Here is a 23,447-nt window from a genome sequence, read left to right as displayed (position 1 = left end):
GGAACCTGCAAGCCCCAGTGATCCTCCTGTCTCTGTCCCTCACAGCACCAAGCTTTCAGGCTTGACCACACGTGGCTGTCTATGTAGCTCCTAGGATCCAAACCTTAGGCTCTCATGTCTTCACGGTGAGGGCACTTGTCTTGCGAGTCATCTCTCCAGCCAACTCACCCCTTTCGCGGTTTGTTTTGTGACATGCAAACTCATTTTGTGTAACATGGACACAACGCATAAGAAGTGTGCACTGTGTAATTGTGAACTCAGGTTAATTAGCCTTTGTGGTGAGAACATTCAAGGCCCATGTGAGGAAGTTGATCTCAGAAGTAGAAAACAGGATAGAAGCTACCCGAAGCTGGGAAGAGAGGGGGAGGTGTCAGGGGAGGGAGGCTATTGCAGAGGTGGGCCAACCTCCCTGAAGTTCTGAATGGAGAGGTAAATGGCGGGGTTTCACCGCATAGCAAATGGTCACAGATCACGCCCGTGCATCCTGTTTCCAAACAGCAGCCGCAGAGGATTGCAAATGCTCTTCATCCACCCTCAACCCTGATGGCTAAGCATGGTGAGCACTCCAGGCTTCAAGCACCATGTTGGAATGACATCAGCCTTCATTTCTAGCCCCTGGCCAGCAGAACCAGTCTCTTGATCAGGATTGTTGTGCTTGGTGATTGGAATGTGCACCTGTCTGCCTGCTTGATTGACAGGAATCCCACTCCACCTGTGCTAGGGGAAGACAGGCTCTGTCACCAACGTGTGTGCCACGTTAGAAACCCGGGAAGCACTTTTAGCAAGCGCTCAATAAACAGGAGAATAAGCTGCCAGTTGCTTGAGGCTTTACCCACTTTCTCAGAAAGGCTGAAGGAACGAAGGTTGGAATGAGGCTAGCTTAATTCCCTCTGGACCTGCCAGGCTCTTGCAACTGGGGTTTGCAGAATCCCTGGCGGTGTCACCTCATCTTTTTAGCAATGCTGTCCCAAATGCTCACTAAAAGGAAACATTGCTCTCCCAACAAAATGATTGCATTCTGCCAAATACACTGGTAACGAGCCTTGCAAGGCAACTCCTTAGATCACGCCTGGGTGCTGTGTGCTGTGTGCTGAGTGCTGGGTGCTGGGTGCTGGGTAGGGCGCCACCCCCTCCTCTCATCCACAGCTGCAGAGCCCTGTGTGGTGGTTGTGGTTTTTCATTGTCTGTATATTTTGATTGTTAGTCAATTGATTTCACCAATTGCATTAATCAGGATCAATTGAAATGTATATAAATAATACATAATAATAAATCATTTCTGCTGAAGATTTTCTCAGCAGCTTGCACAGTACGAAGAAAGAGGACCGGACTCCAAGGGTCCAGGTGTGTCAGCAACATGTTCCATACAACCAACCACCCCAGCCTCTGTTTTAAGTTTTAATATAAGTTGAATTCAACTGTGCATCTTTTCCATGGGTGAATTTGCAAACAGACTTTGGAAAACTTCTCATGTTGGATCGGTTATCTATAACTTGTCTATCCTCTGTCAGTCATCTATGGTCTATCTGCCTGCCTGTCTATTATCTAACACCTATCTGCAAGTTATCGACTATCTATCCTGTCTTCATCTATACTATATATCTATCTCTAATTACCATCCAACTATCTATCAACCTACCTGTGTGCTGTCTGTCTGTCTGTCTGTCTGTCTACCTATCTATCTGCCTGCCTGCCTAGCTTTCGGAGCTGTTTGGTATATCCCCATTATACAGATATGACCGTTAGTTAACAAAGCCCACGTAGTTTGCAGGTGTTTTCCATGCTAACATGCTGAGTTGCCACAGCAGCCTGTGCATTACGACTATAAGGTGGGACTCCTGACTGTTTTCTTTTTCTGCCTAGATAGTGTATGGTTCTGTTTGTTATACTGTGAAGGTGTGTAGGTAATTTGGTGTAATTGTTGACGCTACGTTGGTCTGAAGTCCTTGAACATTCTACCATGATGCCACTAAAAGTCCTCTCCCGAGTTCTTCTCCAGCAGGACCTGGTTTATTCAGAGTGCTCATCTGTTTCCATGCTCATGTTCCCATTGCTAAGTAAGTAAAGTTCTTCTAGAAACTCTGGGCACTCCTGCTGGCCACCCCTGGCCCCTTCGCCCCCCCCCCCGCTGCCCCGCCACCACACCTGCCTCCTGCATCACCCTCTTCCCCTGCCCCACCCCTGCACCTACCCCACCCCTGTCCCTGCACCATCTCTGTCCCCTGCACCATTCCTGCATACTCCCTCTCCTCTGTACCAAGCAGGAAAGCTTGTCTTTTTCTGTTTCTTTGTTCTGGATTTACTGGCAAGCAAGGAAAAGTTCAGCCATCTACAGCTATTTTTTTCTTTAGTGTTTTTCTTTGGGGGGGGGGTATGTGTTTGTATGTGCATGAGCATATGTGTTCACAAGTGTGAGCACATCCATGTGTGTGTATATCGGTATGGAGGCCAGAGGGCAAGGTCAGGTGTCATTCCTCGGTGTTCTCGCTATTTCTCTTTTTGACAAGTCTGACACTCACCAAGCAGGCTAGGCTGTCTGGGGAGTCCCAGAGTTCCTGTGCTCACCTCTCCAGAACTGGACTACAGACCACAAGGGTGTGCCACACCTGGCTTCCCTCCCTCCCTCCCTCCCTCCCTCCCTCCCTCCCTCCCTCCCTCCCTCCCTCCCTCCCTCCCTCCCTCCCTCCTTCCCTCTCCTCCCTCCCTCCCTCCCTTCTTCCCTCTCTCCTTCCCTTCCTTATTTATTTATTTACTTTGTGGGCTCTAGAAATCAAGTTTAGGCCCTCATAAGGAACGCTTTACTAACTGTGACTCTCTTCAGCCCTCTTCCTCCTACCTTTTTAAAGGGTTGTGGAAACGAGCAGAAATAAAGCCTGCCAGAGACATCCCCCGGGGAGTGCCACTTCCTTCCCTGCACAGTGCAGGTTAAGAGCAGAGTTACCACAGTCTGGCAGTTTGTTGAGCTCTTGGGGTTGTGAACACCGAAGCTCCGAGTGTTCTGGCAGCTGGACAGAAATCCAACGGACAGACGTCCAAACTCAGTTCAGAGTTGATACAAATCAAGCAAAATCTTGCAGTCCTGCTAGGAATCTTCCAAGGATGGAGATGTCGGAGAAGTTTTTTGTTTTTTGGGTTTTTTTCGCGGCAGGGAGGGGGCAGAGGGAGGGTGTCTAAGTAGAGGGGTTTAGGCAGGGTTTCTCTGTGTAGCCCTGACTGTCCTCACAGGGACCCTCCTGCCTCTGCTCCCAGAGTGCTGGGATGTGTGCATCACCGCTGCCAAGCAAGTTGTGCTTCACCTGTCCTGTGGGGTTGTCCCAGGGCCTGGGAACAGGAGCACAAAGCACTGGGCCTGGCAGGAGGATGACATCAGAGAACTCCCATGAGATGACCTTATTCTTGCTATCAACATAGTTAGACAAAAATTTATACTGTCACACTTGGAAGGAGAAAAAGAACACGAAGCCTTGGTCAAGTGCACGGGGCAAATGGCCTTCACTCTTCACAAGTGACTGGCCAGGCTGGTGTCCAGAAGTTCTGGATTTTGTAGGGAAAATTTGAACAAAAACAAATAAGATTTGATACACTTGGAAGAAGGAAGAGAGGTGCTTTTTTCCCTCACTGATGACTCCATTTCTTGAGAGAGTCACAATCCCACACTGTGGAAGGTGACTCTGTCACCTCTGGTGCCAGTGGCTTGGATTGGCTTTGTCACCTCTGTGACAAAGACCACAGTTTTGTTGAATTAAAAATAAAGCCATAAGCTGGTAAACCCGAAGTGAGTGGAGCAGACTGTTTAACGTGACTTGCCCTTATCTGTACGGCACACGTGTAAGATAATGCCTGTGACATTTTTGTCAAGGAAATGAGATGCAGACCCTTTGCGTCCCTTTAAACGGAAGTCATGGGGAGGAGGCACCACAGCCAGAATGCAGAACCCAGGCATGGACTGATAAGACAGAAGAGCTGATGTCACACCTGGTCTCAACCCCAAGGAAGCAAAGGCACAAGTGACCCCCTGATTAACCACTTGGAGGAGACAGAATGCTCCATCTAGACCCAAGTATCTTGGAGCAACCATATAAATCACTAAATTTTAATAGGACACATGACTTGATATATGTTTGTGTGTGCTCTCTGTGGAAGATCAGGCCGAGGAAAGGAACCAACCCAAGATCAAGGACGGAGGGACAGGGCAAAGAACTCACTCAGTCTAGTGTCCCCATGAGAGGAAGGGCTCTCTTTAAATGTCAGGGTGTATTTGGCCTAAGAACCCTTCTTCTTCTGTGTTAACAGTAATTTCTGTCCCTTTAGCCACCAGGAACTCCAAATGGATACTTGAGCATTTAAGCATATTCAAAGGGAATCCCAACACCATGAATTCACTGAGGCAGTTAACTGAAGGGACGGGGGAGGAAGTCAAAGCCCTACCTCAATCTAAGACCACAGTGAATCCATTAAATAAAAAAACCATTCCTCTGTACGTGGAGGAATGGGGAAACAGCAAATACTGAGAGGTTCTTTCAGAAGAAGCCATCAAGCTAGGGATATAGTTCAGTCCCCAGCCCCCTGGCCCTGACACACACACACACACACACACACACACACACACACACACACACGATCAACAAGATAAGGCAGGCTCTGGCTCTGCATGTACAAGTATGTTGAGTCAGGAAGAGGGCCGCTACAGAAATTGAGCAGAGACGAACTAACAGCCCAGACAATTACAGGAAACGCCTCCCAGTGAGGCTGCATGCCAATAGGCTTAGAAAGAGCATAACAGCCCAATAGGAGAGAGACAGCAGTGCTGTGCAATGCAGGGGAGAGATTAACTCTTCCACAGTCCTTGTATTTATTGCAGAAGGAATGGATCACATTAACTAGATTTTGCTTAGCTGTGCACACATTTCAAAGGAAAACCACATGAACAACAAAGAGGGACAACCCCATTAAGCCAACAAAAGTCAGTCAGTAAGCAGGGGGTGTCATGGTTAGGAAATATCTCCCATGGGCTTCTCGTGTGGACACTGGTCTCCAGCTGTGGCAGTGTTTGCGAGGCTAGACCTGTGGGGGCTAATCGGCAAAAAGGGGGTCACCAGAAGTGGAGCCTTGAATGTTCTATCTGCCCTGACCCCTGCCTGACCTCTGTGCCTGCCTTCTGATCTGCCAAGGTGTGAGCAGTCCTTGTCACACGCCCGCCCGTGATGCCATTACCCCCACCAGGCATTTCCTGCCATGACATACTGAAACCACATAAACAAGTAAACCCTTCCTCCTCCATGTTGCCTCTGCCAGGCATTTTGGCTCAACAGCAACCACTCAAGGAAAACATGGAAAAGTGGGAAACTAGAATTACCAGAGTCAATTTGACTTTATCATTAGATAGCAAATGCTAGAAAGTGAAGCTTGCCTTTTAGAAAACTTTCTGCATACGGTAATAAGACCACATAACTCTCAGCTGCATTCTGTTTCCATGAGATATGCACCAGGATGATGACGCGGACATGTGGGAAGCAAGCAGATTATTTTAGAGGTGACAATGAGAGTAACAGTTTAAATGTGAAACTTCCAAAGAATCAACAAAATGACTCTAGAAATGAGCAAATGCAGCTAAACCACAGAATGAGAGGAATAGAAAGATAATTTGTGTTTTTATGCACTAGCATTAATATTCCAGGAGCCAAAATTTACAGGACAACACCACTAACAACCAGGAAAATCAAACCAAAACATTATGTGAGAGTCTGAAGCAGGGGAATTGCCACAGGGTACAAGTCAGCCTGGGCTCCAGAGTAAGACCCTGTCTCAAAAACCATAACAAATGAGCAACCTCCTCAAATAAACAAAGAAAATAAAGCTAGTAAGTGCTAGTACAGTGCTCAGAATTCTTTTTACAAAGTTTGCATCACTGATGAATTGTGTCTAAAGACAAGGTGGGACAGAGAGACAGACACGGAACAACAGAGCAAAGTCATGGGCGCCGTGAGAGACAATAGTAATGTGACCCCAACCAGCATCCTTGTGAGGTCTCCCATGGGATACAGAAAAGATCATTTCTAAAGTGAAGTGAAAATGTGTGGAAGAAGAGCAGCTACAACTATCACAAAGGCATTGCATTTATTTGTTATGTTTGTGTGTGCATGCGTGTACACATTCATGTGTGTGAGCACATGTACCAAGACACATGAGTGGAGGTTGGAGAACATAACTTTCAGGAGTTGATTTGCTTCTTCCGCCCTGTGGGTTCTGAGGATGGTTCTCAGATTGCTGGCTTTCCCATCAAATTTCCTCACCTTCTGAGTTCCTAAACACACACACACACACCCACGCACACACACACACACACACACACACACACACACCGTCTAGTGTTATTGCCCTTGTTCAGCACATGCCTGGGAAGTCATATGGATGAAAATTTTTTGGGTGTGCATATGTATGTTAGCAGCAATTAATAAAAAAAAAGGTCACAAATTTGAAATAGAGGAAGGAGGAGTATATGGGAGAATTTAAAGGATCAAGGGAGGAAAGAAAAAAAGGGAGATAATGTAATTGTACAATAATACTACAAAGTAAAAGAAATAACTAAAAAATGAAAAAGAATTAGGTGAAAAGACTCCATCTCAGAGTTTCAAGATTAAGTTCATGGCCATACTCATCAAAAGTATATGTTATTAACAGAAAAACAAACTTATGAGTTAATGGAACAGAAAAGAGAACTAAGTCACAGAGAATCCACACACAAAGGTGCGGATTTTTTGGGGGGGGAGGGGATTACACCAATTCGGTTACTGAGAGCAGCCTTGGATTAACTGGTAATGGACAATAGGACCTTCAGAGGCCAGCCAGACAAACTGACATGACTTGAGTCTAATACCACATGCAATCCCCAAACCCCTAAAAGGTGAGAGACTTAAAAGTAAAATCATAATTTGTGGAAAAGCACATAATGTCTTCAGCTTCTAAGGACAAGTAAAATTTTGACCAAATCACACAATCTACAAAAGGAAAAATCTTTAAGTTGGACTTAACCAGAATTAAAAACTTTCTTAGTATTAATAATAATAATAATAATAATAATAATAATAATAATGCCTATATGGGCATGTGTTGTGGGATATTTGTATACTGTATCAAGATGTATTTGCTGTGATTGGTGTAATAAAAAGCTAAACAGCCAATAGCTAGGGTAGAAATTTAGACAGCAAAAACAAAGAGGAGGAAAATCTAGGTGCACAGGAAATGCCAGGACACATGATGAGGAAAATGAAAGAGGCACAAAATGAAAGAGAGGTAATACCACGTGATAGAACGAACATTAATGTAAATGAGTTAATTTAAGTTATAAGAGCGAGTGGGACAAGTCTAAAGCTGAGCTTTCATATTTAACACTAAGTCTTCATGTCATTATTTTTGGGTTGGCAATCTTCATGAGCAAGCATATTGCAAGCATGGGGCCATCAACTGGGATATGAGAATCCAACAATAAACATAAAGAAAAGTGATTCTCACTCTCCTAGAAGCTATCAACTGCCAGTGGTTCCCTTTGCTATGTAAAATGCACTTCCAGTAATCAGTACTCTTAATCAGTGTGAACTTTATGAGCTATAGTAGTGACTGGCATGAAAAGATATGCCCACTTGTGCAATAGTGGCATGAATGTTACGGAAGTAACCAACTACTTTCTTCTTGAATTTAAGACCTGCTCCAAAAGATGGGACTTGCACTGGACACCGTTGACTGAGATAAAAACCCATGGCTGTTTCGGCATAGTATTACTTAAGTCTTTATCTTTATACTCCATAGATTAATGCATCTCTTAACCTTCAAGAGAGAAGCTTCTTTCTGAAATAAATGACAATTAATGCAGAGATCCATAGCTGATCAATGTACAGAGAATAGGAGACTATGGAGTGTTCAGTTTTAAGTGGGACATTTGTAGCACACCTTCCCACCAAGCCTCAAGGACCAACATGGACCAGGGTGCAGAGACACTGGAGTGAAACAGAGCTGCTAGACATGAACAAGAGAGTTACACACTTGAACTCACAGTGACGGTGATGCATGCTCAAGACCTGTGCACAATCACAGCGGCCCAAATCCCATGGATAGGTATGTGGGCATCATGCCATTCCACCCTATTTGAGAAGCTGCTGGCATTGACACTAGAATGACAGACCACTTTCTTCTGATGTTTGGTCCTAGAGAGGTCATCCATACAGACGGCATTGAGGGGATTCCATGGGTTTCAAAATAAAGCATGTGCAGTTGGGACTCGAAAGTAGTGGGGGAGACAGAGAAAGAATTGGAGGGGGAGGATTAGGAAAATGTTTGATCAAAAGCATTGTATGCATGCACGAAATGTTCAGATCATAAAAATAATTATAATTCTTTAAAATTAAAAATATTTTATAAAAGGAAAGAAAAAGTTTCTTGGTGCATGCCTTTAATCCCAGCACTTGGGAGACCAAGGCAAAGGGATCTCTGTGAGTTCAAGACCAGCTTGGTCTACAGAGAGATTTCCAGGGCAGTCAGGGCTATACAATGAGATGCAGTATAAGGGGAAAAAAGAAAGAAAAAGAAAAAAGAAAAAAGCCTGCAGAGTGAATGAAAATCTCTGCACTCTCCCACATATCTGATCAAGGGCTGTCATGGAAAGCACACAGAACTCTCAAAATTCAACTGTAAGCAAATGAAAACACCTCACATGATCCACTTGGAAAAGAAAGACTAGAGAGATATGAAGACAGTTCACTAAGGAGGCCTTTCAGGAGCATACCCGGAGAGGGTGGCCAGCATCCTCTGCCCTCTGGGGGAGTGCAAGTTAAAGCAGCAACAAGATAGCAGTCCGCACCCACAGCTAGACTGGTGAGTGTGGAGAGAGACAGGCTCACTCAAACTTCCCTGGGAGGAAAACTAGGTCCAGAAAATCATTTAGCAGCTTCTTAAACATCCCCCCACATAAGTACCATATGATCTGGGAACTTTCCGTTTAATCAAAGAAGTGAAAATATGTATATTGGTGCTTTGTTTACAATGGTCTCACACCAGAAGCTACCCTGGTGTCCTTCAGAAAGCGTGTGGTAAAGATGTGATACCTCCAGGCTATGGAATATTAATAAGCAACCAAAAGGAGCCACAACTGATTCATAGGGTGGATGTCAAAGGATTCACAATGAGTGAAAAAACAGCCAGTCAGAAGATAGCGGACAAGATGACCCCATTTATGTAACACCCTTGTGGTGTCAAGGTGTAGATGAGATAAGATCAATGTTTACGAGGGGCTAAGGAGCCTTGATCACAGGAGGTGGACTGGGCATGGCTGAAAAGAAAGAGAGCAGAAGAAAGCCTCTCCTGAGGCTGGAGACACAGCTCAGTGGATGAGAAGCTGGCCTCACAAGCGTGAGGACCAGAGATCAGACATCCAGCATCCACAAAAATCCTGATCGCCTTGGAGGCCATCTTTAATTCGAATACTAGGGAGGTATAGCTAGTGTATGTTCAGGGCAAACTAGCCAGACTAGCTGGGATTGGTAGGTAATCCCTGGGTTCAGGGGTAGATGCTCTCTCAGTAACTAAAGTGAGGATGGATCAAGAAAGACATCAAGCATCAAGTTGGGGCCTCCACACATAGGTGTTCACACATGCCCACTAATCCTCACACATATGCCCCCACTCACATGTGAACATGCACACACATAAACACACATACACACCATTTGTACACATGCAAAAAAAGTCTGTGTTGCTGAAGGCATTCCGAGGTTTGACTGCAACAATGCAACTATCCTGGTTGGGGTGCGGATACCTCTCGTGGCTATGAGGATTTAACCTAGAGAGGACCTGGAGAAAGAGTACCTGAAGTCCCTATGTCCCCTTTCAGCCACACGTGAATGTGCAGTAATTTTGAATTAAGAATCCATTAAACAAACAGGAGAAAGGCTCCCATCTCTGTTCATAGTGATAACACGTGAAATATGTGGATAAAGAGATTTTCTAAAAGACAGAACCCTGCCATCCAAAGGAACGCTAGGATACAAATGTCCCTAAGACCAGCACCTGGGAAGCTGAGGGAGGAGGATCCTGAGTTTGAGATTATCCTTGGTACGGTAATGTAGCCTTATCTCAAAGCAAACTGTGGCCTAGAGGGGTAGAACAGCAACTAAGAGTGCTTCCTGCTCTCCCAGAGGATCAGAGTTTGGTTCCCAGCACCCACATCAGGCAGCTGACGAGCACCTGAGGCTCCACAGGACCTGCTGCCCTCTTCCAGCCTGGGTGAGGGTTTTGAACAGTAACCGAGAGTTCCGAAAAAAAAAAAAATGAAAATTAATTGTGTAAAATCCAGGCGTTAGAAATAACCAAGCTTGGGACTAGTGGCTGTAGGTGTGCTGACAGAGTGCTTGACTCGATTATGTGAGGCCCTGGGCCCCATTCCTGGCACCACAATAAGCAAACAAGAAAATAAACTCACAGACAAAAGAATATCAGCTTGACCCAGTGACTTGTGTTGGCAAGAAGACCGGAGTAGACACAAAATGTTAAGATGCAAGGGTTCTTACTTAGGGGGGCATGGGGCACATGGTATGGCATTTGATTCTGCAGGTGACAAGAATGGGTCAAGCTCGCACCTGTCCCTGTGTGTGCATCCCTTTCTCCGTGCGCTGCTGAACTTTGTGTGCTGCTGATCCCTTTTAGAAACTCTTAATGATCACCTAGAGACAGGAGCTGATTGAAAGCATGCTTTTGGGGGTCAATGTCTTTTGTTCATCCTGGGCCTTTCAAGCGTCCTTCCTCCTGCAGACTGACACTGTTGTTGGTTTAATTCTCTCTCCCTTTCTCTGTGTCTGTACATATTCCTGCGCATGTGTGTGTGTGTGCATGTGTACAAAGGCCAGAGGCCAATCATGAGTGTTGCTCCTCAGAACCCTTTCTGCCTTGGGTTTGTCTAGGCCAGGTGGCCAGCAACCCCCAAGGATCCTCTTGTCTCTGCCTCCTTGGCCCCAGGATTATGAACAAAGGGCACCGCATCTAGGTTGTTGGAGTTTGAGTGCGCTGTGACACTCTGAGGCTGTTTTAAATAAAGTTTACCTTGAATCTGGGGGCAGGGCTATGGACTACCTGACTGGATTTGGCTATAGAGAAGCCCCACAGGAAAAAAAAAGGGCAGGCACTTGAATTTGGCATTTCTTTTCGGTTTTGGGGCCAGTGAAGAGTCTTGCTGGATCTCCAGACGAAAAAGCAAGGTCAGCGATTGCTTCTCAGCTTCTCTGATCTAGCAGATTTTCACCCTCACATCTGACTTCTGAGTCTTTGTTGGCAAATAGAATGACAGAGACTTAACTTAGACCTACGTGTTGAGGCCATAGCAGAGCTGAGACCTCGGTACCAGATGGCTCTCTTGGCCTGAACCCGAGTGGCCAGCAAGGCGTTGACTTAGGGGTTATGCGGCCAAAGATAATAATAAAAATATCAGTACATTCATGTCCAGCCACTAAGTTGACAGAAAAACATCACCAGGTATTTTAAACTTGTGACTTCTAGGGACCACAGTTGGGTTCCCTTGGGATCACATTAGTGCTCAGAAGGCAACCAAGCCATGCCCCCATCTGTTGATTTCTTTCTTGGATGGATACAATCCAAGGATGCCCTCCTTAAATACCCATCACAAGTGAAACTGAGGCTGTTTCTTCCCTTCCTGAGTTCCCTTAGTGTGTGGACTAGGCTGGAGCAACTGAGGCACGCTGCCCCCACCCCTGCTCCTGCTTCCAGCTACTTCCAGAGAGGTAGCCTGCTTCATGATGGCCTCGAGGGTCATATCTGCCAACCTCTTTCCTTCCATTTCCCATGGTATCTTTGAGCTAAGTCTTTTTGGAAATTGATGCTCTCCAACTCTTGGGATGAGCGTTCCTGCTGGTCCCTAATGTATACCCATTTCAGAAACAGAATTGTTGTTTACTTGGGGGAGGGGAGCAGGAGAAAGTTTCGAGGCCCCTGCATTAAGAAGCTGTCACTGTGCCCTCTAAAATTACATGCTTCTCAAGAGAAAGCTGCTTTAATAAAAATAGATCCTACACGACATGTTATTCTTTATAATTGGACCAAAGATCAGAAGGAGAGCACACTTACAAGATAATCTGAAAATGAACAGACAAATAACACAGTAATCACCAAATCCTTGTTACTTGAAGCCCGTCCACCCCGGGAGGCCCTTTCTCCCTCGATGATCAGGCCTGACCCCTATTAATTTTAATAGGAGTTAAGTAGTCACATCAAGAGAAATGGCAGTGGGTACAGTCCCAGCGAGCCAACCCCGGAGATTAAGACCTTCACTTTGGGCTCTCTTCTGAGAATGTGACATACTGCCTGATGCTTATCTTCCTTTAATTGTGTGTTGTGTGTGTACGTTTGCCTCCCTTCCTTTTGCAGAGGAGGTAATTTGCAAATCATTGCTATCTGCCTCCCTCCGAGGAAGAGATAAATTACAGGAGAGGCTGTGGCGTTTGGCCTGTTTGATATCCTTTACTGATAAATTGGAGTGCACGTTCGTAATTAATACCCAGTCTTCTCTGGCCGACTCCATTACACCAAAGCTGGCAGATATCTGGCTACCACAAAGAATGATTGGTGTGATTTGCCCTGCTTTTTCTTTTCTTTTTCTTCTTCTCTTTTTCTTTAAGTTTTACCCTTTTTATCACTATCATTTGAAAATACACACAGAACAAATCTACCAGGCATTCTGCTGGGCAGCATCAGATGCTGAAGGTTTTTTATTAAGCAGTATCTTTAAAGATGGAGCCGCCTAGACAAGCTTGCTTCTGTGAGCTCTTTTAACATTGAAGTGACATTTCCCAGCATTTAAATATGGCTTTGTATCCAGAATGAAAAAAACAAACAAACAAACAAAAAAACGCAACAACAACAAAAAAACACTGTTGGAACCTGAAACCAAAGAGAGATAGGACCCCTCTTTACCGTCTCTCTTGAAATAGGAAGTAGAAAGAAAGTCAGAATCAGAGAAATCAAATTAGATTTAAAATTCTTCTGAACAGGATAAACACTGCTCTCTGAACAAGTAAACCAAACAAAGCAAGCCTACTTAATAGGGTCTTGGCAGATAAGGGAAGGTCTGCATTTGTGAGTGGTTCCAGATTTCCAAAAGAATTGGGAAAAGGAGCCGAGGAGCTTTCTGTCTCCTGACTTTGGTGGGGGAAAAGTTATAAATCCAAGGCCATTTGGCCATTAAAGATTGAAGTTCAGTTAGTAGGCGTGTCTTCTCCAGATACAGATGGAGTCAGAGCGCAGGTATCCTGATGCCAGAGCAATTCCCTCTCCGCACTGGGGCCTTCACAAGACTTGATGGTTGACTTCAAGTGAGTAAATCCGCTCTCGGATTTTAGACCAAGCAGAGAATGGAAGACGTGTGGGCTATTCACTGTTGAGCCAATCCAGTTGTCTTCCATCACCCCTTTCCCAAAATTCCAGCCAGGACATTCTTTTTGAGCGCCCCACCCCCATCTCCTACTAACTATTCCTCTTCCTAAGTTTGAGGCTAATTCACCTTTTGGTTCTCTTCTATTGGCCAGCTCCCACTGTGTTCATCCTCACCATAGTTCAATGCCCAATGAGAGAAAACGCCCAATGAGAGACAACAGAACAAAACCTCAGGGCCTGGAGGGTACCTAACTTGGAGGACCTTGGTACCCTGGGAGTCACAGCTCCTGGTCTAAGATGCTTTTTTTTTTTTTTGTAAAGCAGAGAAACTTCTGGAAGGACCATAAAAACACTAAGCAAGATACAGGGTCCAAGACCCACAGAGAGGCTCTATAGATAAAGATGGCTCTGGGCTTGTAGAGTTTTGTGGGGCAGCTAAATTTAACCGATCAAACTGACATTTCTGTTTCGGAGGTGGACTGAACTCTATAGTGTGACTCTATCCATTCACCCGCTCCCTTGTCTTCCAATTGCCACTGCTCAAATGTTTTTTAAATGATATTTCCGGGGGAGTCATGGTCTACAGAGCACAACTCAGTTGGGAAATGTGGTAGTTTGAATGAAAACGGACCCTGTAGGCTCTTAAGGAGTGGCGCTCTTGGAGGTGTGGCTTTGTTGAAGTAGGTGTGGCCCTGCTGGAGAAAGTGAGTCACTGTGGTTAGGATTTGAGTTCTCAGATGCTCAAGTTAGGCCTGATGTATCCTTCTCTTCCTGCTTCCTACAGATCTGAATGTAGAGCTCTCAGCGACTGCTCCAGCACCGTGTCTGCCTTCCTGTCATGAGGATAACCGATGAAGCCTCTGAATTGCAAGCCAGCCCCAGTTATAAGTAATGCTGTGGTCATGGTGCCTCTTCCCAGCAGTAAAACCCTAAGCCAGGAACCTGAACAAGGACCAGATAAGTTGATGCATTTCAGGTGTTGGGAAGTACTATGGAAAACAGCAAGGCCAATGGAGGAATGGAGGCCACGGCCTATTTTAGACACTGTAGCAGTGAAGAAGTATCCGAGGGGGTAGCGTATGAGTGGTCACATGAACAAAGACAGCGAGGGAAAGAGAATCTTAGGAAGAAGGTCTTTGCTGTTGCATCTCTGTGGCCAGTGAGAGCCACACACCATGACAATCCATGGAGAGCCTCCTGGGGCCTCTGACCCTGACGAAATGTACACACATATGTGTGTCCCCAACTGTCATCAACCAGCCTTTCTATGAGGCTTATAACGATGGGAAGTGGAGCTTTAAGCCCAGACAGCTTGTGAGAGTTGAACCCCAGGATAAGGAGTGGAGGCTGCAGTGTCGGGCTCACTGAAAAGGGGTGCTGGGATCAGCAATGATGTCTGCAGCTGGGGAAGGAGTGAGATAAATAACTGGATCGGCCTGGGCAAACGGCTCAGGGAGTAAAGCTCTTGAAAAGCTAATGTGAGCATCTGGGGTCACAGTTCAGTGCTCTAACACTGAGCTTTCCCGCAAGGACCTGGGTTCAAGTCCCCATCCCTGTAGAATTAGCTACAGTAACACAAGTCTGGAATCTCGGCAGCCTCATGGTAACATGGGAGGAAGAGGCGGGAATCCTAAGAGCTCATGGGCCAGCTGGTATGTGAAGCCGTGAACAAGAAAGGAGAGACAAGGTGTAAAGCAAAGAACGACGCTTGGACTTGCTCTCTGATCTCCCACTCCCAGTTCCTACTAACTACTCCTCTTCTCAAGTTTGACTTCATAATTTGGCTCAATAATGATGATGGCAAATGCATACCTACACTCACACATGCATACAGACATCCCAGCCATACACACACTCAATACAGACATACACACATCAGTATACAAACACAAATAAACACACACATGCATGCGCGCACACAAGAATACATGCCCACATGTGCTCACATGTACACATGCATGTACACACACACACACACACACACACACACCAGAAAAAACACTGATGAAAGTGCAGGCTGCAGTTATTGGCGATAAAATTTTCCTTACAGGCTAGTCTGGAAGGAAATAGGATCTATTTCCCAAAGGCACAGCAAGAAGAATTGGGAATAGACAAATGAACAAATGTCCAAAGAAAGCAGAAATGTTCAGAGAAATTTTGGAGAAGTTGTCCAAGGTGAAGTGATCAGAGAGACATGGATATTTTACAAATTTCACACTCAGGTTGGAGATGGAGACCCAGACCATACGGCATGAGGGGGAGGGCTCCAACTTTCTTGCAGGGAGTGCTTAAGGGATAATGGAGTCTCCATCACAGGGGAAATAGGTTCCTCTGGGAGATAACCTTAAGTCTCCACTAACCTTACACCTGGAAATGAAACTCATCAACATTGCCCAGGCTAGCCTAATGTGAAGACACACATAGAAATCTTTCATAAATCTGCTCTAGAGGAGGCCACAGCTTAAACCCAGTCCAGACAATCAGCTTTCTGGACTTGCCAGTGCCCATGGGAACACTGCCAGCAGGGAGTTCCAGGCACAGAGCTTTCTGTAGAGAGGAGGGGACCTGGATGGATGTCAGAACCCCCAACTCTTCTCTCAGCCCCAAAGCTCTCCTCACTGTTCATTCAGCTTTTGGCTCTCAGTGGCTTCTCTCCTATGTCTATCAGTGGGGGCCAAAACAATGTGCAAAAATGAATGGCAAATTCTGACTTGGACCATGGTACTCAGTGGCAAATTATTTCCAGAAATGGCCCTCTATGGTCACACGCTTTTCCCCCACTTATAATACTCCATAGACCATTGGGGGAGGGCTCTGTTCTGGTAGCTGCTGGAAAGACCTGTTTAGTGTGTGGTGTGTGTGCTTCCTTTATAGCCTTCACACAGGAAGTACTTGGTAGAGAATGGCTGAATGAATGAATGAACTAATAAGTCTTTTACCTTTTTTACCTTTATACTTTTAGCCTATCATGGCTCTAATTTTTTTCCTTCCTTTTGGAGACAGGGTTTTTCTGTGTAGCTCTGGCTGTCCTGGAACTCATTCTGTAGACCAGGTAGGCCCTGAACCCAGAGATTCACCTGCCTCTGCCTCCCTAGTGCTAGGGAGTGTGCACCCATGCCCAGTCACGGCTCTAATTCTGATGTTTTCCTTTTGTGTGAAATATTTTCTCTTCATCATTTCTCCCACCAACATTAGCACCGGTAGAAAAACAAGTTCTTTTCTGTTTTCAAACCACATGGCTCTTTATTAATGACACTTCTGAGCTCTATTCCTCTGCTCAGGTTGGCAAAGGAGAGCTTGTGTCCTTACAGAATGTAATTTAAGTACCAATAAAGTTGATTGTATACATATGATGTGTATAGGCTGGGGGTAGGTGTCTTGGATGGCACACAAAGCGGGTTTCATGTTTCATCTTCTGCATGGGGGCTTTACGGGGGGTCTTAGAGAAGCCACAAACATCTACATGGTCTCTTTTGCTAAACACCATGTAAATCACATCATGTTCTCATTCAAAACTACATCTAAGGGATCACAGTGTGGAAAGGGGACTGTCTATCAACTCTAGCACTTAGTGTGGGCTTGAGAGACATTTGGTAGCTAATTGACAGGTCATCTTTAAACCTGGACAGCCAAAGTGGGACTTGCTTCCTGATTTCAGAGGTGGCAACTTACCACAGCTACTCATAAGTATTATTGCTATTAACATGTTAAATTATTTTTATATACTTGTGCATCTGTGTGCTATGTGTATGAGCATGCCTCGCCTCTATGTATGTGCATGTGGTATGTGTGTGTGTGTGCGTGTGCACATGGTGTCTGTGTTCATGTGTATGGGGGCCAGGGGTTGACTTCCAATGTCCTCCTATATCTCTGTTCACTTTGCTTCCTGAGAAATCTCTCCCTGGACTTAGTGCTCACCAGTTTAGCTACTCTGGTCCTGCAGTGAGCTCCAGGCTCCAGTCTGTCTCCTCTGATTGCTGCTAGAGTTACAGGTGTGGACTGCCGCATGCAGCTTCTTCCGTGGGTTCTGAGGATAGCAACTCCGGTCTTCACGCCTGCCTGGCAGGCTCTCTGGCTGCTGAGTCACCTTTCCAGTTTCCTGATGAGAATTACTAGGAAAAGTTTCATTTTTTGCCACAAAAGGAAACGCCTGGATCCTCACTGATTCTGGGAGCAGCCGGGCTTGGGTTAGGACCTGGGCTGACACACAGCTAGCACAGGGGCAGTAACTGCATGGCAGCTGTTTACCCCACAGCACAGCTGGCCCCAAACAGGAAATGAGAGAGACCTTCTCCAGGGAAAACTCAAGGAGATTTTGGTGAGCAGAATGCAATTATCCCAGCTGGAAAGGTGCCAGGGTAGACAGTACACACCCGACTGCCACAGCGGCACCATGGGGCTCTCTCCTACATAGGCTGTCTCGGGCAGAAAGCACAATGGGAGTGTGATCGGGATAGGATGCTGTTCAGGAAGCCCCCACCTTTTCAGGACGACGTGACAATGGTCTTGCAATTAACAACCCAAGAATGGCTCCTGAGCTGTCATGTTGTGGTTTCACATCTGCAAAGTTATTAGCGGCCAAACACCAGTCTGTTTGAGTGTGTGTGTGGGGTGTGTGTGTGTGTGTGTGTGTGTGTGTGTGTGGGTGGGTGTGGGTGTGAGTGTGTGTGAAAAAGTGTAGTCAGACCCCCTGGAAATGGAGTTGCAGTCAGTTGTGAGCAGCCACACCTGGATACTGGGGATTGGAAGAGCCACAAACACTCTTAACTCCTGAGCCATCCCTCCAGTCCCAAGGGCCAAGGGACTAAGTCTTGAGGACCTGTCAGTGAGAACTCATCAGGGAATGGCTGGGCCTACTCCCGTCCCTCAGAGAGAGGACTGGTGTGAATTCTGGCAGAATAGCTCCTCACCAGAGACAACATTTGTTTGAGCCATGCACAAACTCCCTGCAGTCACTACTTGTGTGCACACACAACAGTCTGAGCAACTGCCAAGGGGGTGTGTGTTTGTTAACCTAGGTGACTGACGAGAGACAGCACGCAGGGATCATCTGACTTATTTGTGGCCACCCTTTGTTGAGAGGCTTTACAGAGATGTTCTAAGGCCCTCATTCTCCACCCTTTCCCAGAGCCACCTTGAATCAGGAGCCTTGGGCCGCCCCTCCCGAAATGTCTCTCAACATGTTTTTTAGTGCTAGATTTAAAAATTATGTAAGGTGTAGTTTTGAAGTTGGAACCATCAAAAAGTTCAGTCATGACGAGTTGACTAGAAAATATATTTGATAATAAAAATTCAGTTTTTTAAAAAAATGGATTACATAATCCATTTTGCTAAACATAGCTTGCAGGAATCTAATGAGAGTCATCTCTGAGATCAATCACTTGAGAAAGCAAACTTAAAGTTCTTGTGAAGTAGTTTCCTGATAAATGGTATTCCCTGACAGGGTGTCTGGGTAAATACGGTGCTCTCATGATTGATCCGCAAGAATCTTGAGTTGTTTTAAAAAGAATATTTCATTTTTATATTCCTATGTGGTTGCCGTGAGCGACACACGCGGATTCAAATTCCGGTTTCACCACCAACTGGGTGACCTTGGACGCGGCCCTTCATTATGGAGTGAGATGTCAGGAGGTGGGGACGGGGCTGACAAACTGTGAAGAGATGGCACGGTGACATGATATATACGCAAGTGGCCAGGATGACATCTGCCACACAGGATGTATGCCAAAGCCTTAAAAAAATCATTCCTAGAGTTATTTACAGTTATGCACTTTCAATCAAAATGAAATACTAGAAGAACCCACAAGGCACACTTCTCAATGAATATATTAATTCATTCTTGTGATTATCCCTTCAGACTTGCTTAGGCATTGGAGGTGAAGTGCTGAATGAACCAAATAAACGCCTCTGAAGATCTGTGGCTGGAAAAGCCATCACCAAGTAAAGGAAGGAAGGAAGGAAGGAAGGAAGGAAGAAAGAAAGAAAGAAAGAAAGAAAGAAAGAAAGAAAGAAAGAAAGAAAGAAAGAAAAGAAAAGGCATAGAAACAGAGCCGTGAATGATTTCAGGTGATCAGAGGCCCAAAGCCTTATGGGAGGGGTGTCTCTTTCTGTCTGTTTGACTTCGTGACTTTGTTTATTTACTGTCTTATATTTGTTAAATGCCTATTAAGTGGCGGGCGGTGTGCTCGATGATGACAATTTATTTATTTTTCAAAGGAAGTGAAGACAGAAAACGTGCTCTTTGATCTGAGAAGGGGGCTGGTGAGCAGATGTGGAAACAGTTTACTTCCCAAACCATACCTGCATTTATCTGTACAGGATGGAGAGCTAAGGTCAGGCGAACTCAGAGGCTCTTTTCCTGTTCCAGATAAAGTTCCAGGTTCTTCTTCTGTGTGTGTGGTTTATGTGTGTGTTTGTGTTCATGTGTGTGTGTGTGTGTGTGTGTGTGTGTGTGTGTGTGTGTGTATGCATGTGGAGGCCAGAGGTCATGGCCAGGAGTCTTCCACAATGGAGTTTTTGAGACTGAGTTGCTTATAAAACCAGGAACTCAACAATTTGACTAAGAGGGCTGGGGAGAAAGCCCCAGAGACGCTAGCGTCTCCTCATTGAGATTGCTAAATCCAGCTCCTTCCTTCCTTCCTTCCTTCCTTCCTTCCTTCCTTCCTTCCTTCCTTCCTTCCTTCCTCCCTCCCTCCCTCCCTCCCTCCCTTCCTCCCTCCTTCCCTTCCTTCCTTCCTGTCTGTTTTTTAACTGTGGGTGTTGGGATCTGAACTCAGGCCCTCATGCCTGCACAGCCATCTCTTTACCAGCATAGCCGCACCTCACCCCCCCCCCGCCCTGCCTCACCCCCACCCCCACTGTCTCCATGTTCTTTTCATCACCTTTCCTATGTTGTGAACATCTCAGGCCATGGAAATGATTGACACTGGCTTTTCCTTCTCAGTATGTAGGAGGGGAGAGAGCTGGAGGAAAGGGGCATCTCAGGGTTTTTGCGATACTGTCATAGACCAGGCTTGACTTCTTACCACAATGAACTGGAACATCACCAGAACAAATCACTAGAAAAACCTCACAGGGTGTGCCTTTCCTGCGCATCATCCACGGGTCTTACTGCTTGGTGGAGTCCTGGTGACGTCACAGGTTACTTTTGTTTATCCTTGAGCATCCTGAGGGGCAGGCTTTGGCATGCGACCGCAGCTTTTCTATCAGGTTATAATATGCGAGTTGGGGGAAATTAAATCTGACTGAGACAGGACTTGGGTGCTGTGCATAATTTACATAAACCCTTTTGTGCCTGTGGAAGGGATTGTGTTTAGCTGTAACTGGGTTCTGGAAAAGGCCATCGGGACCTGGTTTCTCGGCATTTCATGACCCCTTCGTAAGAATCCCTTACAAAACCCCGAGGAATGAAGTGTTTGGAAGCTGTCTTTAACATCAGGCTGTAAGCCACACCCCAGCACCCCTGCACCCCTGCCCCCTCACCAGGAGAGTACACCATATTTTCCATTTCTTCAACTTGCACCGGCAATCTGTTTTAACATAATTTACACATTTACACATTTTTAGAGAGGAAAGCATGCGACGACTTAATTCCAAAAAGCAGAGGCACCCGAGCCTGCCTCTGCGCATTAGCTTTGCAAAGCACGTTGGCGGCTCTGCAGAGTCCGCTGCAGAGCTCAGGCCTGTGGGGAATCAGAATGGAGGCATCTCTGATACTTGTCATTCCCTCTCCAGAGTCTCTGGATGGACAATCTATAGCTTTATTTGACCGACTTTTATCTATGCGTTTGGGGGCGGCATGTCTGAGTCCAGGGGTCCTTCACTGTTCCGGACCTTGTAACTTAGTAGCAACTGCAGTCTCTGGAAATTCTCTGGAGACCTGAGGAAACATTCTCTGCATGTCTCTTCCGTGGGGAACCACTTCTGAGAAGCCCCTCTGGCCATCGTGATTTAGGAGGCTCAGTAGAAACAGGACCGATGGATCTTGGACAGGAGCACTCAGTACGGTTCAGGCTTGGGGTTAGTCTCACACCATCCTTTCTGCCTCAAGGCTATACCCTCTAAAGACAAGTCAGCCCCCGGGACTCCATCTGCATCTCCACACAGAGAAGTAAGAACAGGTCTCTAATAACGCTGCGGATAGAAATCTAGGGAGGGGACAAGGGAGGAGAAGCGGTTCACATTGCATCTTTCACGGACACAGGCTTCTTTGCTGTCGGGATGTTGGTTCCCTGACAAGAAAGAAGAAAGGGACAAAAGAACACAGCGTCTTGCCTATCCAAGGAAAGACACTTTGTGTGACCCCCCTGACAGTTGCCTTCCTACACATGGTAATTGAGTTCCTGTCCTATGCAACCAGGCTGCTTTCTTAAAAACAGTGATTAAAACAGATTTACTGGAGGGGCAGGATGACATTTATATGGACTAGAAGCATTTCTTTGTTCATTTTGTTTGGGGAGTAACCTTTCCTAAAGGGTAGATTTAATTTAGGGAACACTTCATTAAGTGGAGTACTGATCACTAGAAGGAACACTCCTACAGTGGGAAATGCCACTCTCTCCGAAGTATGTGCTAAGTTTTATAATGCCTGACAGTAACAGGGATGGTGGATTTAGGGAGGGAAAGAGCATCTTGAATTTCTTTCCTTTCTCTCTCCTGTTTTCTTTGTTGTGCATGTGTGCGTGTGCGTGTGCGTGTGTGTGTGTGTATATCTGATGAGGTCTAAGCATGTCCTGCTGTTAAATTCTGATGAGCTGGGACTACAGGACTAGATTTACATTGGGGACTAGCTTACTGTTGAGTGACCAGTCTCCTCCTTCCCCCGGGAAGCCAGCTCCAGGTGGTGGAGCTAGCTAGAGATGGGTTGGGATTTGCTGTGAGCTGGCTCATGGAGGCAGCCTGGAATGTCTTGCAGAAAACTTCAAGAGATGAGTTGGGTAGACTCCATTAACTCAGAAAACACAAAGCCTGGGGGTAAAAACAGAGACAAAAGCACCATGTATTGACTGCCTTCTCCTTCTGGAACGTCCTACCAAAGACCGAGGATACTTTCTCAGGAGCCCTGGATTGTCTTTGGCAAAGTGCTTCTGCATGACAACGGTTTTCTTACGATTTTCACACTGTCATCGGTTGGGAGAGGGGCTTTCAAGCATTCCCTCTGCCATTCTTCATGTTCAGTTGAGAGTTCTCTCATGGCGAAATTTCAAAGCGACCATTTAATCCAGGTTCTCAAACACCTCTTCAACACTCCTTGAACTTGGAGTGTCTTGCCAAATACCAGCGTCCCCCCCCCTCACCCCCGCCCTCTCCTTGTCTGGAATAAGGAGCCAGAGAGAATGAGGTCATGAAGACTCCACTCTTAAAGAGGCCGTCGGTCAGCTTTAGATTCTAGCATGAGTTGCCTTCAATCGCGTGCAATGAATTAGGTCTATCTCTTTTAGAGAAATGTATTTTGGACAGAATACTTCCCTAGTGTGTGTAAAATGTAATGCATCTTCTAACTAAACAATCTACTGACTTTATAGCATTTACAGGTCAGAAAACAGCCTGGAGACAAGCTTTCATATTTCTTTATGAATTAAAAATTTTTTTTTAAAAAAAATTCTCCATGCATGTTTTTAACAAATGGTTCCAGGAAAAAGTTACCTTTTCTCCCCCACTTCACATTTTCAAATTTGTAGAGATTTAAAACAAAACCCTCTGGTACAGAGAAGTTGCCCCTCAGGCTACTTACAGGAGGGCAAATTGATAGAATTTCTATGGAGGGCAATCTGCCAATGTGTGTTGGGAACATAAAATACATTGGCCCTCTTTGACCTTATAATTCCATTTCCAGGAATCCATTCTATGTGAGTAATCCAACATAGATAGATACTTGTATGAATTGGTTTATTTAAGCACAACCTAGAGTCAGGAAGAAAAAAAATGAAGGGTTTAATATGCCCCCCCGTAAGAGGTAAAAGATTAGGCAAAATTATAGGCCCATATTAGGCTGTGATTACAAAGAAATGTTAATG

The sequence above is a fragment of the Arvicola amphibius genome, chromosome 7 (genome assembly GCF_903992535.2).
Source record: "Arvicola amphibius chromosome 7, mArvAmp1.2, whole genome shotgun sequence".
Classification (NCBI taxonomy): domain Eukaryota; kingdom Metazoa; phylum Chordata; class Mammalia; order Rodentia; family Cricetidae; genus Arvicola; species Arvicola amphibius.
Note: the sequence above shows the minus strand (reverse complement) of the source record.